Source organism: Oncorhynchus tshawytscha, linkage group LG09 (assembly GCF_018296145.1).
Source record: "Oncorhynchus tshawytscha isolate Ot180627B linkage group LG09, Otsh_v2.0, whole genome shotgun sequence".
NCBI classification, from domain to species: Eukaryota; Metazoa; Chordata; class Actinopteri; order Salmoniformes; family Salmonidae; genus Oncorhynchus; species Oncorhynchus tshawytscha.
Genome location: NC_056437.1, coordinates 78,406,202 through 78,424,419, shown reverse-complemented (window position 1 = coordinate 78,424,419; position 18,218 = coordinate 78,406,202).

Genomic DNA, 18,218 nt, shown 5'->3' with positions numbered 1-18,218 from the left:
AATAAATAAATAAATAAAAATTAAATACAGTTGGGAAAGAGGTAGTTGTTTGGGCTAAATTATAGGTGGGCTATGTACAGGTGCAGTAATCTGTGAGCTGCTCTGACAGTTGGTGCTTAAAGCTAGTGAGGGAGATAAGTGTTTCCAGTTTCAGAGATTTTTGTAGTTCGTTCCAGTCATTGGCAGCAGAGAACTGGAAGGAGAGGCGGCCAAAGAAAGAATTGGTTTTGGGGGTGACTAGAGAGATATACCTGCTGGAGCGTGTGCTACAGGTGGGAGATGCTATGGTGACCAGCGAGCTGAGATAAGGGGGACTTTACCTAGCAGGGTCTTGTAGATGACAGGGAGCCAGTGGGTTTGGCGACGAGTATGAAGCGAGGGCCAGCCAACGAGAGCGTACAGGTCGCAATGGTGGGTAGTATATGGGGCTTTGGTGACAAAACGGATTGCACTGTGATAGACTGCATCCAATTTGTTGAGTAGGGTATTGGAGGCTATTTTGTAAATGACATCGCCAAAGTCGAGGATTGGTAGGATGGTCAGTTTTACAAGGGTATGTTTGGCAGCATGAGTGAAGGATGCTTTGTTGCGAAATAGGAAGCCAATTCTAGATTTAACTTTGGATTGGAGATGTTTGATATGGGTCTGGAAGGAGAGTTTACAGTCTAACCAGACACCTAGGTATTTGTAGTTGTCCACGTATTCTAAGTCAGAGCCGTCCAGAGTAGTGATGTTGGACAGGCGGGTAGGTGCAGGTAGCGATCGGTTGAAGAGCATGCATTTAGTTTTACTTGTATTTAAGAGCAATTGGAGGCCACGGAAGGAGAGTTGTATGGCATTGAAGCTTGCCTGGAGGGTTGTTAACACAGTGTCCAAAGAAGGGCCGGAAGTATACAGAATGGTGTCGTCTGCGTAGAGGTGGATCAGAGACTCACCAGCAGCAAGAGCGACCTCATTGATGTATACAGAGAAGAGAGTCGGTCCAAGAATTTAACCCTGTGGCACCCCCATAGAGACTGCCAGAGGTCCGGACAGCAGACCCTCCGATTTGACACACTGAACTCTATCAGAGAAGTAGTTGGTGAACCAGGCGAGGCAATCATTTGAGAAACCAAGGCTGTCGAGTCTGCCGATGAGGATGTGGTGATTGACAGAGTCGAAAGCCTTGGCCAGATCAATGAATACGGCTGCACAGTAATGTTTCTTATCGATGGCGGTTAAGATATCGTTTAGGACCTTGAGCGTGGCTGAGGTGCACCCATGACCAGCTCTGAAACCAGATTGCATAGCAGAGAAGGTATGGTGAGATTCGAATTGGTCGGTAATCTGTTTGTTGACTTGGTTTTCGAAGACCTTAGAAAGGCACGGTAGGATAGATATAGGTCTGTAGCAGTTTGGGTCAAGAGTGTCCCCCCCTTTGAAGAGGGGGATGACCGCAGCTGCTTTCCTGTTAAATGTTAAAGACATGGATTGTGTATGTGTGCCATTCAGAGGGTGAATGGGCAAGACAAAATATTTAAGTGTCTTTGAATGGGGTAAGGTAGCAGGTGCCAGCAGTTTCCCGTGTGTATCAAAAATGGTCCACCACCCAAAGGTCATCCAGCCAACTTAACACAACTGTGGGAAGCATTGGAGTCAACATGGGCCAGCATCCCTGTGGAACGCTTTCGACATCTTGTAGAGTCCATGCCTCCAACAAATTGAGACTGTTCTGAGGGCAAAAGGGGGTGCAACTCAACATTAGGAAGGTTTTCCTGATGTTTTGTACACTCAGTGTATATTGGCCATTGAATTATCATATAAACCTACAATTAATCCGACAATAATCCTACCATTTTTTGTTCATTCTATGATCCCTTACATATTCATATAATTCAATCTTAACCTATAACATATAACATAATTTACCATATAACATAAATGATAACTCAAAGACAAACTCGGGAAGGCAACAATTTATTCTAAAACAAATCTATCCATAAAAATCTACAGCAAAATAGAATAATTTGCAGAAATACTAAAAGGGCAAATCAAATCAAATCTCTGAGTGGATACATGCATGGGAAGGGGCGACTCCACGCATATATCCACTAGTGGTCAAAAAATGTTAAACATCTTCCTGCCTATCATAAGAATTGGATGCCAAAAAAGTTGTTGAAAGTTAAAAGGGCATGCATCAATCAATTACACAGGCATGGGGAGAAAGGCATCAACTAACAGCTCACCTAACCATAGGAGTTAAACTTGTCAACCAATCTTCCTAATGGTGCAGAAGCTGTATACGCCTGAATGAAGTGGTTCACTCAATCGTCAAATCAAATCAAAATGTTTAATTCACATGCGCTGAATACAACCTTACAGTGAAATGCTTACTTACGAGCACCTAACCAACAATGCAGTTTAAAGAAATACGGATAAGAATAAGAAATAAAAGTAACAAGTAATTAAAGAGCAGCAAGTAAAATAACAATAGCGAAACTATAGCGAGACAATGTGCCGGTTAGTTGAGGTAATATGTACATGTGGGTAGAGTCATTAAAGTGACTATGCAAAGATGACAACAACAGAGAGTAGCAGCGGTATAGAGGTCCCGGATGGCAGGAAGCTCGGTGATGTACTGGGCCGTTCTGTAGTGCCTTGCAGTCGGATGCCGAGCAGTTGCCATAACAGGCAGTGATGCAACCAATCAGGATGCTCTCGATGGTGCAGCTGTTGAACATTTTGAGGATCTGAGGACCCATGCCAAATCTTTTCAGTCTCCTGAGGGGGAATAGGTTTGTCGTACCCTCTTCATGACTGTCTTGGTGTGCTTGGCCCATGTTAGTTTGTTGGTGATGTGGACACCAAGGAACTGCTCCACTATAGCCCTGTCGATGAAAATGGGGGCGTGCTCGGTCCACTTTTCCTTGTAGCCCACAATCATCTCCTTTGTCTTGATCACATAGAGGGAGATGTTGTTGTCTTGGCACCACACGGCCAGGTCTCTGACCTCCTCCCTATAGGCTGTCTTGTCATTGTCGGTGATCAGGCCTACTACTGTTGTGTCATCTACAAATTTAATAATGATGTTGAAGTCGTGCCTGGCCGTACGTGACTGAGCACGCACCCCTGAGGGTCCCCTGTGTTGAGGATCAACATGGTGGATGTGTTGTTACCTACCCTTACCACCTGGGGGGCGGCCCGTCAGGAAGTCCAGGATCCAGATGCAGAGGGAGGTGTTGAGTCCCAGGGTCCTTAGCTTATTGATGAGCTTTGAGGGCACTATGGTGTTGAACGCTGAGCTGTAGTCAATGAATAGCATTCTCACATAGGTGTTCCTTTTGTCCAGGTGGGAAAAGCCAGTGTGGAGTGCAATAGAGATTGCATCATCTGTGGATCTGTTGGGGCTGTATGCAAATTGGAGTGGGTCGAGGGTTTCTGGGATAATGGTGTTGATGTGAGCCATGACCAGCTTTTCAAAGCACTTCATGGCTACAGATGTGAGTGAAATGGGTAGGTAGTCGCTTAGGCAGGTTACCTTCGTGTTCTTGGGCACAGGCACTATGGTGGTCTGCTTAAAACAGGTTGGTATTACAAACTCGGACAGGGAGAGGTTGAAAATGTCAGTAAAGACACTTGCCAGATGGTCAGCGCATGCTCGCAATACAAGTCCTGGTAATCCATCTGGCCCTGCAGCCTGTGTTTCGGAGGACGCATGGCTCTCGAACTTCCTCTCTCCCGAGCCTGTACGGGAGTTGTAGCGATGAGACAAGACAGTAACTACTAACAATTGGATACCACGAAATTGGGGAGAAATAAGGGGGGTAAAAAAAAAAAAAGAATGGAAGTAAGTGGGGGTTTATTCGATCGCCTACAAATCCTCAGAAGGCAGCCCGGGACTGGACTTTTTTTCTTTGCCTGAGAAGAAGTGGAAGAAAGTGTCACAGTTCATACATGTGGAGTGTGAGTACATAGCACCAGTGGCGATTTAGCAGATAAATCTTGGTGGGGCAAACAAATTGTTTTGGTGGGATGCATGCTAACAAAGCCACTACACTACATAACACAACACAATACATTTAATTGCACTATAATGGTGACAAACAGTGCCCACAAACTGTTGGGGCCTGCATAAAGCTCTCCAAACAGCAGTCCCAAAACCTTACCACCTCTACAGCTGGCTATCAGCGGAGCCTTGTCTGGCAGCGAAACAGTTAATTTAGCCTCATTTAAAAAACATTGCTGATATGGCTGACTTGCTTAAACAAACGTGGTTTCTACTGACAATTGAGATGTACAAACTATGGAATAAGGGGATGACAAGCGGATAAGAGGCAATACGTAATTTCGATTAAGCCATTAATGAGAAAGTTAGGACGGGCGTAGTCAGTATAACTATTTGTTCAGCACTTTTGAAATGTACAGTGACAGAATTCAGAACATGGGCCATTCTTAGTGTTTTCCCTGTACACCGAGTCAGAACCGTAGGATAAATAAAGGGGGCATATAAGCAAACAATGAAAACTCTTACAATATTCGATGATTACTTTTCTCTAAAACAGGTTATCCTGTAGGCTACATGTTCACCACCAAGTCAGAACAGTTGGCGGAATTAAGAGGAGACAATAGACCAAATGATTAGGGCTATTAACAGCTTACTACACAACATACACTTAGTATTACTTTCTTAGCTACAGTATATATTTCTCCCTGGCATATTACATCATTTATGCAGCAGCATACAAGACATTTTTGGACTCACCTTGTTGTGCTGTGCTCACTTGAATAGGAAGGTGGCGTGGCAGTCCTTCGTGGGCAAATTTTGTCATCAAACTTTGTCATAAAAGTCTGTCATTCTTTGGATTTATGGTGCTTTCAAGACAACTGGGAACTCTGAAAAAACAAGGTTAAATAATGATGATGTCAGTGATCTTCAGGTCGTAGCTCTAGAAAGAGGCCCGAGTTCCCGATTTACAATTTCGAGTTCGATGACCGTTCAAAATGTATTTTCCCAGTCGGAGCTCGTTTTTCCCAGAGCTCCCTGTTCCCTGAACTCACCAATGAGCGATAAGCACCAATACGTTTTATCTATAATTTCTCTTCATATGACAAGGATTAAAAATTATTTGCCAGTAGATTGTCGACTTGATTCATGATGATGAATACTAGCTAACATTTTTAAGGTATGACGTTGACATGATCAGTCCAATCAAATCAACTGTAGATATAACTTGATTTTACGTAATTTTATCTCTGGCCAATGACCTTGAGCCTTCTTGGTTGGGCACTTCTAATGTAACTCTGTGGCAGCGCCCAAGGGGCTTTCATTTTCGAGCTCTCACCGTAGATTTTGCTGTGTCGTAGTGTCCCCATAAGTGACAGAACAGAACACTGAATCAATCACGGCGCAACTAGAGAACATTACCAACTCCGTATTTTCCACTGGCTGCCCCACCAGCACAGACAGCACTGAGCTAGGCTGAAACAGCTGCATCTTGGAGCTGTCTTACTCAAGAAAGCACTGAGCTAGGCTGAAACAGCTGCATCTTGGAGCTGTCTTACTCAAGAAAGCACTGAGCTAGGCTGAAACAGCTGCATCTTGGAGCTGTCTTACTCAAGAAAGCACTGAGCTAGGTTGAAACAGCTGCATCTTGGAGCTGTCTTACTCAAGAAAGCACTGAGCTAGGCTGAAACAGCTGCATCCTGGAGCTGTCTTACTCAAGAAAGCACTGAGCTAGGTTGAAACAGCTGCATCCTGGAGCTGTCTTACTCAAGAAAGCACTGAGCTAGGTTGAAACAGCTGCATCCTGGAGCTGTCTTACTCAAGAAAGCACTGAGCTGGGTTGAAACAGCTGCATCCTGGAGCTGTCTTACTCAAGAAAGCCAAAATGAGACCATATTTGTATGCCGGCTTTATTAACTCAATGATTTAAAAAAGTGTTTACATTGTTTGCAAACTGATACGTGATTAATCAAATGGCCACTGGATTATTTACATTGACCCCCCACTCCATTTGTTTTGAACACTGCTGCTACTCGCTGTTTATTATATATACATAGTCACTTCACCCCTACCTACATGTACAAATTACCTCGACTAACTTGTACCCCCGCACACTGACTCGGTCCCGGTACCCCCTGTATATACCCTCGTTATTGTTATATTGTGTTACTTTTTAAAATAATTTTTTGAACTGCACTGTTGATTAAGAGCTTGTAAGTAAGCTAGGGCTTGTAAGTAAGTCTACACATGTTGTATTCGGCGCATGTGACAAATAAAGTTTGATTTGACACGAATGAATGACAAAATAACATGCACAATAGGCAACCCCTGCCCAACCTGCCCTGATTGACGGATCGCCACTACATAGCACTGAGATCCATCTTCACTATACTGTCTAACTGAAACATCTTATTCCCCCTGGGCACATATTTCTCATGGTCATCATGTCCACCTCTGGTTGGGCAGAAAGGGCTAAGCTCACAGACTGTGAAAATAATATTTTTTTTAAACATTAATGTCTTCCTTTTCCACCATGACAACATTGGGATTTCTGGTGAGCAGGCCGTGAGTCTTATCAATTACATCCAGAGTGATGAGGTTGAGTTTTGTTCTTTTACATTTTTTTATTGTTTTATTTAACCTTTATTTAACTTGTGTGCAACTTCAGCTCTTACACATAGGTGTCAGCATTACAATCACCTGCATGGAACGTTTTGAGGAGGATGGGTACAAGTTCATCCAATTGAGCCCTGTGTGACATCATCTCCTTTATATTATTCTCTGTACCATAATGGTTGTGTAAGGGTCGACGCTGGTAGAGACAAGAAGCAGGTACAGGGAGTGAACATTTAATGGCAACAGACATGGAAAAGGAAAGGACAGCGTCTGGACGTGAACACATAACAACATTAATGCAGACACAGGGAACAAACGGGGGAGCAGATAGTTATAGACGGGGCAATCAACAAAGGGAAGGAGTCCAGGCGAGTCCAATGAGCGCTGCTGCGTGTAATGATGGTGACAGGTCCCTCTTTGGACACTGTGTTAACTAACCTCCAGATGAGCTTCAAAGCCATACAACTCTCCTTCTGTGGCCTCCAACTGCTCTTACAGTGCCTTGCGAATGTATTCGGCCCCCTTGAACTTAGCGACCTTTTGCCACATTTCAGGCTTCAAACATAAAGATATAAAACTGTATTTTTTGTGAAGAATCAACAACAAGTGGGACACAATCATGAAGTAGAACGACATTTATTGGATATTTCAAACTTTTTTAGCAAATCAAAAACGGAAAAATTGGGCGTGCAAAATTATTCAGCCCCCTTAAGTTAATACTTTGTAGCGCCACCTTTTGCTGCGATTACAGCTGTAAGTCGCTTGGGGTATGTCTCTATCAGTTTTGCACATCGAGAGACTGAAATGTTTTCCCATTCCTCCTTGCAAAACAGCTCGAGCTCAGTGAGGTTGGATGGAGAGCATTTGTGAACAGCAGTTTTCAGTTCTTTCCACAGATTCTCGATTGGATTCAGGTCTGGATTTTGACTTGGCCATTCTAACACCTGGATATGTTTATTTTTGAACCATTCCATTGTAGATTTTGCTTTATGTTTTGGATCATTGTTTTGTTGGAAGACAAATCTCCGTCCCAGTCTCAGGTCTTTTGCAGACTCCATCAGGTTTTCTTCCAGAATGGTCCTGTATTTGGCTCCATCCATCTTCCCATCAATTTTAACCATCTTCCCTGTCCCTGCTGAAGAAAAGCAGGCCCAAACCATGATGCTGCCACCACCATGTTTGACAGTGGGGATGGTGTGTTCAGGGTGATGAGCTGTGTTGCTTTTACGCCAAACATAACGTTTTGCATTGTTGCCAAAATGTTCAATTTTGGTTTCATCTGACCAGAGCACCTTCTTCCACATGTTTGTTGTGTCTCCCAGGTGGCTTGTGGCAAACTTTAAACAACACTTTTTATGGATATCTTTAAGAAATGGCTTTCTTCTTGCCACTCTTCCATAAAGGCCAGATTTGTGCAATATACGACTGATTGTTGTCCTATGGACAGAGTCTCCCACCTCAGCTGTAGATCTCTGCAGTTCATCCAGAGTGATCATGGGCCTCTTGGCTGCATCTCTGATCAGTCTTCTCCTTGTATGAGCTGAAAGTTTAGAGGGACGGCCAGGTCTTGGTAGATTTGCAGTGGTCTGATACTCCTTCCATTTCAATATTATCGCTTGCACAGTGTTCCTTGGGATGTTTAAAGCTTGGGAAATCTTTTTGTATCCAAATCCGGCTATAAACTTCTTCACAACAGTATCTCGGACCTGCCTGGTGTGTTCCTTGTTCTTCATGATGCTCTCTGCGCTTTTAACGGACCTCTGAGACTATCACAGTGCAGGTGCATTTATACGGAGACTTGATTACACACAGGTGGATTGTATTTATCATCATTAGTCCTTTAGGTCAACATTGGATCATTCAGAGATCCTCACTGAACTTCTGGAGAGTGTTTGCTGCACTGAAAGTAAAGGGGCTGAATAATTTTGCACGCCCAATTTTTCAGTTTTTGATTTGTTAAAAAAGTTTGAAATATCCAATAAATGTCGTTCCACTTCATGATTGTGTCCCACTTGTTGTTGATTCTTCACAAAAAAAATACAGTTTTATATCTTTATGTTTGAAGCCTGAAATGTGGCAAAAGGTCGCAAAGTTCAAGGGGGGTGAATACTTTCGCAAGGCACTGTAAATGCAAGTGGACAACTACAAATACCTAGGTGTCTGGTTAGACTGTAAACTCTCCTTCCAGACTCACATTATCTCCAATCCAAAATTAAGTCTACAATCGGCTTCCTATATTGCAACAAAGCATCCTTCACTCATGCTGCCAAACATACCCTCATAAAACTGACCATCCTACCGATCGACTTCGGCGATGTCATTTACAAAATAGCCTCCAACACTCTACTCAACAAATTGGATGCAGTCTATCACAGTGCCATCCGTTTTGTCACCAAAGCCCCATACACGACCCACCACTGCGACCTGTACGCTCTCGTTGGTTGGCCCTCGCTTCATACTCGTCACCAGACCCACTGGCTACAGGTTATCTACAAGTCTCTGTCAGGTAAAGCCCCGCCTTATCTCAGCTCACTGGTCACCATAGCAGCACCCACTCTTAGCACGCGCTCCAGCAGGTATATCTCACTGGTCACCCCCAAAGCCAATTCCTCCTTTGGTCGCCTTTCCTTCCAGTTCTCTACCGCCAATGACCGGAAAGAACTGCAAAAATCACTGAAGCTGGAGACTCATATCTTCCTCACTAGCTTTAAACAGCCCATATATCTACCTCATCCCCATACTGTATTTATTTATTTATCTTGCTCCTTTGCACCCCAGTATCTCTACTTGAAACATTAATCTTCTGCACATCTACCATTCCAGTGTTTAATTGCTAAATTGTAATTACTTAGCCCCCATGGCCTATTTATTGCCTTAACTCCCCTATCTTACCTAATTTGCACTCACTGTATATAGACTTTTTGTTTTCTTATTTCCACTGTATTATTGACTGTATGTTTTGTTTATTCCATGTGTAACTCTGTGTTGTTGTATGTGTCTAATTGCTATGCTTTATCTTGGCCAGGTCATAGTTGCAAATGAGAACTTGTTCTCAACTAGCCTACCTGGTTAAATAAAGGTGAAATAAAACATTTTAAAAAGGTGCGCGTAATTACGGGCAGCCTGGTGCCCGAGAGCGGGAGCAGGCTTAACAGTACCCGCCCCCTCTAGGGGCGCCACCTGGCGTCCCACCTGGGCGAGCCTGACGGGCCGGCCGAGGCATGGGCGCTGGACAAGCCAACTGGGACGTAGAAGCCCAACGAACCGGCAGCGATGTGGGAGCCTGGTGAGCCGACTCAGGCATGAAAGCCCGACAATCCCGCTGAGGCGTGGGAGTCCGACGTACCGGCAGAGGCATGGGAGCCTGATGGGCCGGCTGAAGCATGACGTGGGGTGGGCACCTGGCGAGCCCACCGAGGCAAGACAACCTCTCGAGCCAGCAAAGGTGTGGAATCCCAACGAGCTAGCTGAGGCACCCCCGGGTTCCCTCTGCGACGCCCTGGACCAGACATCACCAACCAAAACTACCTGATGCTTCTTTTAGTGGTGTCTGCATTCTGTAAAGGTCGACGCTGGTAGAGACAAGAAGCAGGTACAGGGAGTGAACATTTAATGGCTACGGACATGGAACAGGACAGGACAGCATCTGGACGTGAACACATAACAACATTAATGCAGACACAGGGAACAAACAGGGGAGCAGACAGTTATAGATGGGGAAATCAACAAAGGGAAGGAGTCCAGGTGAGTCCAATGAGCACTGCTGCGTGTAATGATGGTGACAGGTGTGCGTAATGAAGGGCAGCCTGGCGCCCTCTAGAGCCAGAGAGGGAGAGCGGGAGCAGGCGAGACAGGTTGAGCACAAACAACACAAACTCGAATATCTCCATTGCAGATCTCTAAGGCAGACATTGGCCTTGCTTCATGTTTTGATTACTCTCACCTACACAAGCTGTATCACAACCATCCGTGATTGGGAGTCCCATTGTAAAAAATAATTTGTTCTTAACTGACTTGCCTAGAAAAATAAAGGTTAATAGGCGTCCCGCTGGCAGGACACAAGCCGACAACATCTGGTGAAATTGGAGGGCGCGCAATTCAAATAAATAATTGTAATATTTGTTACGCACGCCTCTATGAAGAGGGAACGCAACACCCTGCTACAACTAAACTCTCTGTGAAGCGAAAAAGGTATGGACTGTAGGTGCGAGTAAAAATGACATCAGGCAGAATGTGGTACCGTTTACAAGGACTTTATTCCTTTACACGGTAATATGGGGAAAAGGGGCTGGACGGAACCAAAGCAAAGAAAGTAAATCTCAAAGCCCCCCCTCTCCTATCTTACCTGCCTACCCACTACTTACCTAATTTAGCACCACCTGGTGCCCTAACCAAAATACAAGGGGTGGTCCGCCCAGGTCTTACCTAGTGTGCCTAGACAGCGATTATGCTACGGGTATATGTATGCCCGCGGGCCTCTTGCCTAAACACTCCCTAGGTGCCTTCCCCTTTCCCCCTGGGAACAAATGAAACAGAATATTAAACAATTTCAAACAAACTAAGAAACAAAAGGATGTCAAATAAGCTCTATCTGAGCAACAAACTCACAGAACATACCACTTTCCAACAAAATCAACCTCTATCACAATCAATCTCAGCAATCCCTACCTCCAGCAAAATCTCTACCTCCAAAAAGAAGAGATCTTCTGAACAGAACACTGGCTTTTATATAGTGTCAGAAGGAATAGGTAATTGGAGACAGCTGCGTCTTGACGAGGGGGCGGGGTCAGCTTTCCAATTAGCCCTGGAGTCGACCAATCAGCTGCTTGAGGGATTTCAGGAAGCCATTTCCTGAAATAAACACATGTAAATACACAAACTACAACACATAATCTGGGGAACGTAACAATATTAAACATTCATGAACATACAAGTATCTTATATCATTTAAAAGCTTAAATTCTTGTTAATCTAACTGTGTTGTCTGATTTCAAATAGGCTTTACGACGAAAGCATACAATGCGATTGTCTGAGGACGGCGCCCCACATCAACATATTTTTCAACCAGCACAGGCTTCATAAAATCACAAATAGCGATTAAATAAATCACTTACTTTTGAAGATCTTCCTCTGTTTACAATCCCAAGGCTCCCAGTTACAACACAAATTATTGTTTGTTAGATAAAATCCATCTTTATATCCCAAAAAGTCTGTTTAGTTGGCGCCATCGATTTCAGCAATCCACTCGTTCAACATGCAGACAAAGGAGTCCAAAAAGCTACCGCTATACTTCGTCCAAACAAGTCAAACAACGTTTCTATCTAATCCTCAGGTACTCTAAAATGTAAATAACCTATATTATTTCATACGGAAAGTAGTATGTTCAATAGGAAAGGAACATTAGTAAGTGCGCACGAGGGAGTGATATTGTTCCTTGAATAAAGACTGTTGACATCTAGTGGAAGCCATAGGAATTGCAATCTGGGAGACGGATTTACATAGAAACAATAGGTTTCCATTATAAGAGCCTGGGAGCTCAACAAACAAAAACATTTCTGGTTGGATTTTCTTTGGATTTTCGCCTGCCATATAAATTCTGTTATAGTCTCAGACGTTGTGTTAACAGTTTTAGAAACTTCAAAGTGTTTCTATCAAATGCTACCAATTATATGCCTATCCTGGCTTCTGGGTCTGATTAACAGGCAATTTACTTTGGGCACGTCAGTCATCCGAACATCGGAATACTGCCCCCAAGCCTTAAGAAATGAAGCTGCCTCTGCATCTTCTCCACCACCTCCAGGACTCTGGTGTTGACCTGCTGGGAGACTGCTCTCTTACCTGAGAGGATATCCTCACTGCTGAGCCTAGTTTTGATCATCTGCAGTATTGCACTTAGGACTCTCCTGTCCTGGGCCGACACGGTTGTCAGGTGTGTTTAGGTCAGGGGAGGACATGCTCGGTGATGCAGCATTCGATGAGTTTCTGGCACGGTCATCGTCATTTCGAAAGACTATGTTTTCCATGATCATATCAAGTATTTCATCAGAGTAGCTTCCCAAAGCCTGTTGTGGTAAACAGAGGATGACCTCCAAGGAGTTTTCAGAGAGTTTCAGAGTCACTGCCAACCGGCCTAACTGACACACAGCGTGGTGGGTTCTGACTGAAAGAGGTGGACTAATTAGAAGAATGGTCATCCTGTTCCTCATCCAACAGAGTTGAGGATAAAGTCCCCTGAAATCTCAACACAGAGATGACATTTTCAAATGTTGAATCCACCATATCTTCTCAAAGAGGGCTGGTCCTGGAGTGGCTGACAAAAAGCTTGATGGAAGATAGTCTTTAGAGGAAGTAGGGGAGCCACAACGCTTATAGGGGGAGATACATCCAGTGATTCTGCTTGACTGCTGCACAATGACACCCTCTCCACAGCTGTCTGAAGCTCCTGCATAGGGATGCTACGGTCTGAACAAGCAGCTGCAATGGAGCCACCAATACGGGAACCAGGAATTTTTATCTAATTTCTACTGTCTGAAAATTTGGGAGGTTCTGCTGGTTGAACCATGGCTAAGAGGTATGGCCATTGCTAGATCCTCACTGGAAATCAGGGAGGCTCTGCTGCTTAAGCCCTGGTGGGAGGGCTTTTTACAGGAGATGAAAGATGTTTGACTGTTTGAATGGCTGGAATTCTGTTTAAGGGAGACCAGAGAGGTTCTGCTGGTTGTGCCTTGGCAGGAGGGCTCTTTTACAGACCAGAGAGGTTCTGCTGGTTGTGCCTTGGCTGGAGGGCTTTTTTACAGACCAAGGAGATTCTGCTGGTTGAACCACGACTAGAGGGCTATTTTACAGACCAGGGAGGTTCTGCTGGTTGAACCACAACTAGAGGGCTATTTTACAGAGACTAGAGAGGTGTGGCTGTTTGAATGGCTAGAGTTCTGTTTAAGGGATACTAGAGAGGTTCTGCTGGAGAGCCATGGCTGGAAGGCTATTTTACAGAGACCAGGGAGGTTCTGCTGGTTGAACCATGGCTGGAGCCTGGGAAAATGTAATATCAATCTCATTCCTGTGTGCAGGGAGATGTGACTAGAGCCCTTACTGAGAGGGGGGACATGGCTAGTTCCTCGCTAGAATTACTGGCAGGGCTCTTGAGCAAAGGGAGAGATACATCTGGTGACTCTGCTAAAATGTTCCCTTTCTGTCTGTTTTCAGACAGACTGAGGCGGAATGAAGCCCCGTCACAGCATGCAGTATGAGCATGTTCATTCTACACCTTTCTCTCATTTTCATTCCATTACAAGTAAAAAAGTTCAAACAGGAACCAAATGGCTATTAGTTAAATTACTGATGTTTGTCTCTTTATAAGTTTTTTTCGGCATCATGATGGTAGTGCCTTCATCCACAGACCTAATAAGAGAGAGAGCCATCTTCAATTGAAATATGAAATGTGCCCCACTTACAATATAAAGTAAAATGATGTCATAAGTCAAACATTGGCCTAGACACATCAAATGGAGTTTCAGTAAAGCAAAAGTTGGCTATATTTGTACCTCCCCATTTATGACTATCTACGCTACAGTACATGATACGGTCAGCAAATATAGTTTTTTAGAACAATCAACAGAGTGTGGGAATGATCAGTCTGTCTGTCTGTCTTCACACTAGCCTACTAAAGAGGGAGATCAACCATAGAGTGCAACCTTCACATAGGCTACAATGGTTAGTTCGCTGTGACGCAATATCACTTCTCTGATACCTGGCCCAATAGGTCCAATGAACCCAACGTGCTACTCAAATTTTTGGGACTTGAACCTTGGCTCCTGCGGTAGCATACAAAGGCAAGTTTCTAACGGACTATGCCAGAATAACCCAGACCTCTGGACAAGAGCAGCAGGGCCGGCTCCAGGAATAAGTGACATAAGCAATTGCTTACCAGAAAAAAACTCTTACAAAAAACATTTTACTACGTAGGGGTCTAAACCTACAGTTACAATAGTAGAATACACAAAGTGCAATTTAGAAATGTGGTTCTGTTCTGGATATAAAAATGAGTCTAGCCAGCTATCTAAACTTGTAGTAACCATGACTGAATACCGAACGGGCAGGCAGGGCATGTGACTAGGGGCCCTGACTTCTAGGAGCCCCCATTCATTTTGTAATTCACTCTCGCTCAGATATCATTAACATGGCATACATCTTGGCAAAATGTGTAGAATTGCAGGAAATTGGCTTTAAGACTGCAAACATTTCTCTCCACCCCATGGCAAAAGGGTTTAAATTGCAGGATATTTGCTGTAAAACTGCAAAACAAATATCTCTGCCCCATTGCAAAATGAGTACACAGCAAATTCCACAGTGTTAAATCAACACTGACAGTGTCTGTATGGGTCCACATTTTTCAGTGTTAAATTACTTACTTACTTACTGTAAAGCCTTATTTGTATATTTCCCAGAGTGCCTTGCCTTTCGAGTAACTTGTAGAGTTACCACCCATGACTGTATTTGTTAGTGACAGAGACATGGATTAATGCAACATGATTGTTGTATTCATCCATTTTCAGTCCTGTAGCCTTCACCAAGTGAGATTCTAAATTAATATGTTGTCATTAAAATGAAAATGATTTAATAACGCAATACAACAAGTTTTTAATGAGGCCTTATTTTGAGGGCATCGTTTTACTCTAATACAGCTGCCTGAAACTCAAGGTTTTCAGGCCTGCAAGTCACATTATGATGATTTGCAAAGTGATGTGTAATTCCTATTGTAATCCAGCCAGAGCAGGGATATCCAACATTTTGATTGACTGCTGGGTTTAGAAGACTAATATATGAGACTACCTAAACCATCTAAACTGGAACAACAATTTCAGTCATTGGTGCAATAAGTCCACGTAAGAGATTGGATTAGTTTAGAAAAATGTATGTTATTTATATTTGAGTAGTATAAAATAAATTAATCTATGTATATACAAAAACATGGATATTTAAAACAAAAACAAATCTACCTGCAATAGAGCATGATGGAAAATATGATAATGATGGGTGTAGTTTTGGTTTAACACTGGTTATTAACACCAAAAGTGGGAATATTTACACTATTAATTATACACTTAATAACACCTGAATCAGCACTGAAAAAGCAATACTAGGTAACACTGGCAAATTTGCTGTCCTTCAGAAAGTGAACACTTACTACAAAACTTTGAAAGTGTCTGTTTCTATAGTAGCCTATTCGGGAAATCACATTAGGGCTACGGCAAATTGCCTTACGTAAACTATCAAGCGTAACGCGGCCTTTGGTCACGAAGTCCTGAAGTCTTTGTCTCCCTCTTATGGATAATTTGGGGAAGTGGTATATCCACAAGCGGAGCTTCCAAATTCTGCCATCAAGTGTTTTGCTGAGATGTGTGATTTAAAGGTAGACTCAGCTACATGACGTAGATGCAGAAAGTAAACAGCATAGTGGGTCAATTTCCACAACAAATAAGAGCGCGAGGCTCAACTTCTCCACTGTTTTGGTGCCTTGGCGAATCAGGCTGTGAAGAGCTTGAAGCAAACGCTTACAACATTTGCAGATACTGTGTGTGACTGCGTGAGAGAGAAGTCTTGCATCTCGCTCATCTCAATATCTGTGGTGTTCCTCGTGGCAACATCATTTCGCTGAGTCTACATTTAATTATCAAAATGTCTTAATTCATATTATGCAACCAGACAAAATATTTTTTAGACCGATTTGTGTGCTAAACCTAGATTTTCAACATTAAGCCCAGCAGATTGAGTTGCCAAACTATTCAGATAAAGTAATGTCCATAATTATTGGCACCCTTGATAAAGAGGAGCAACGAATACTGAGCTAGGCTGTATTGTATGCTCAAAACATGTTGGAAATCATATTCATTTATAATAATACAGTTGCTCAGAGAAAAAAAGTGTTGAACAAGTATCATAATCTAAAAAAGATAGGAGTCATAATTATTGGCACCCCTGTTTTCAATACTCCTGTACCCTCCCCTTGCGAGGATAATGACACTGAGCCTTTTTCTAAAATGTTTTATGATATTGGAGAACATGTTGGGAGGGATCTTAGACCATTCCTCCATACAGAATCTTTCCAGATCCTTGATATCATTCCTCTATGCTTATGGACTGCCCTCTTCAATTCAAACCACAGGTTTTCAATGGGGTTCAAGCCCGGAGACTGAGATGGCCATTGCAAAATGTTGATTTTGTTATCAATTAACCATTTCTTTGTGGATTTTGATTAGTGCTTGGGGTTATTGTCTTGCTGGATTGTCCACTTGGCCTCTACCTAGCAGAGGCAACCAGGTTTTTGGCTAAAATGTCCTGGTACTTGGTAAAGTTCATGATGCCGTTGACCTTAACAAGGGCCACAGGTCCTGTGGAAGCAAAACAGCCCAATAACATTAAAGATCTACCACCATATTTTACCATATGTTTATAGCCTCAGGATGTAGGGATGCTGAGGGTGCTGCAGCACCACCTTAAAAGTCATAATAATAATACAATAAAAAAATATATATCTAAAAATATATTTTTGGGATGCATTTTTTTCTAATAAAAGTAGGCCTTTAATAGTCATGTATTAGCGGACGGATATAGTCACATGCAGCGTGGGCAAAAACTTACTTTTTGAAATATTAGTAATTACTTTGAAATATTAGCCTACTTTAATTAAATAAACTGTTCTTTCCTGCATCTTTATTGTTCAACACAAACATCCAAAGCTGGGCTATCTCTCTTTCCGCTGGGATTCTCTGCCTCTAACCCTATTACAGGGGCTGAGTCACTGGCTTACTAGGGCTCTTTCATACCGTCCCTGGGAGGGGTGCGTCTCTTGAGTGGGTTGAGTCACTGATGTGATCTTCCTGTCTGGGTTGGTGCCCCCCCCCTTGGGTTGTGCCGTGGCGGAGATCTTTGTGGGCTATACTCAGCCTTGTCTCAGGATGGTAGGTTGGTGGTTGAAGATATCCCTCTAGTGGTGTGGGGGCTGTGCTTTGGCAAAGTGGATGGGGTTATATCCTTCCTGTTTGGCCCTGTCCGGGGGTGTCATCGGATGGGGCCACAGTGTCTCCTGACCCCTCCTGTCTCAGCCTCCAGTATTTATGCTGCAGTAGTTTGTGTCGGGGGGCTAGGGTCAGTTTGTTATATCTGGAGTACTTCTCCTGTCCTATCCGGTGTCCTGTGTGAATTTAAGTATGCTCTCTCTAATTCTCTCTTTCTCTCTTTCTTTCTCTCTCTCGGAGGACCATGCCTCAGGACTACCTGACATGATGACTCCTTGCTGTCCCCAGTCCACCTGGCCGTGCTGCTGCTCCAGTTTCAACTGTTCTGCCTGTGATTATTATTATTTGACCATGCTGGTCATTTATGAACATTTGAACATCTTGGCCATGTTCTGTTATAATCTCCACCCGGCACAGCCAGAAGAGGACTGGCCACCCCTCATAGCCTGGTTCCTCTCTAGGTTTCTTCCTAGGTTTTGGCCTTTCTAGGGAGTTTTTCCTAGCCATCGTGCTTCTACACGTGCATTGCTTGTTGTTTGGGGTTTTAGGCTGGGTTTCTGTACAGCACTTTGAGATATCAGCTGATGTATGAAGGGCTATAT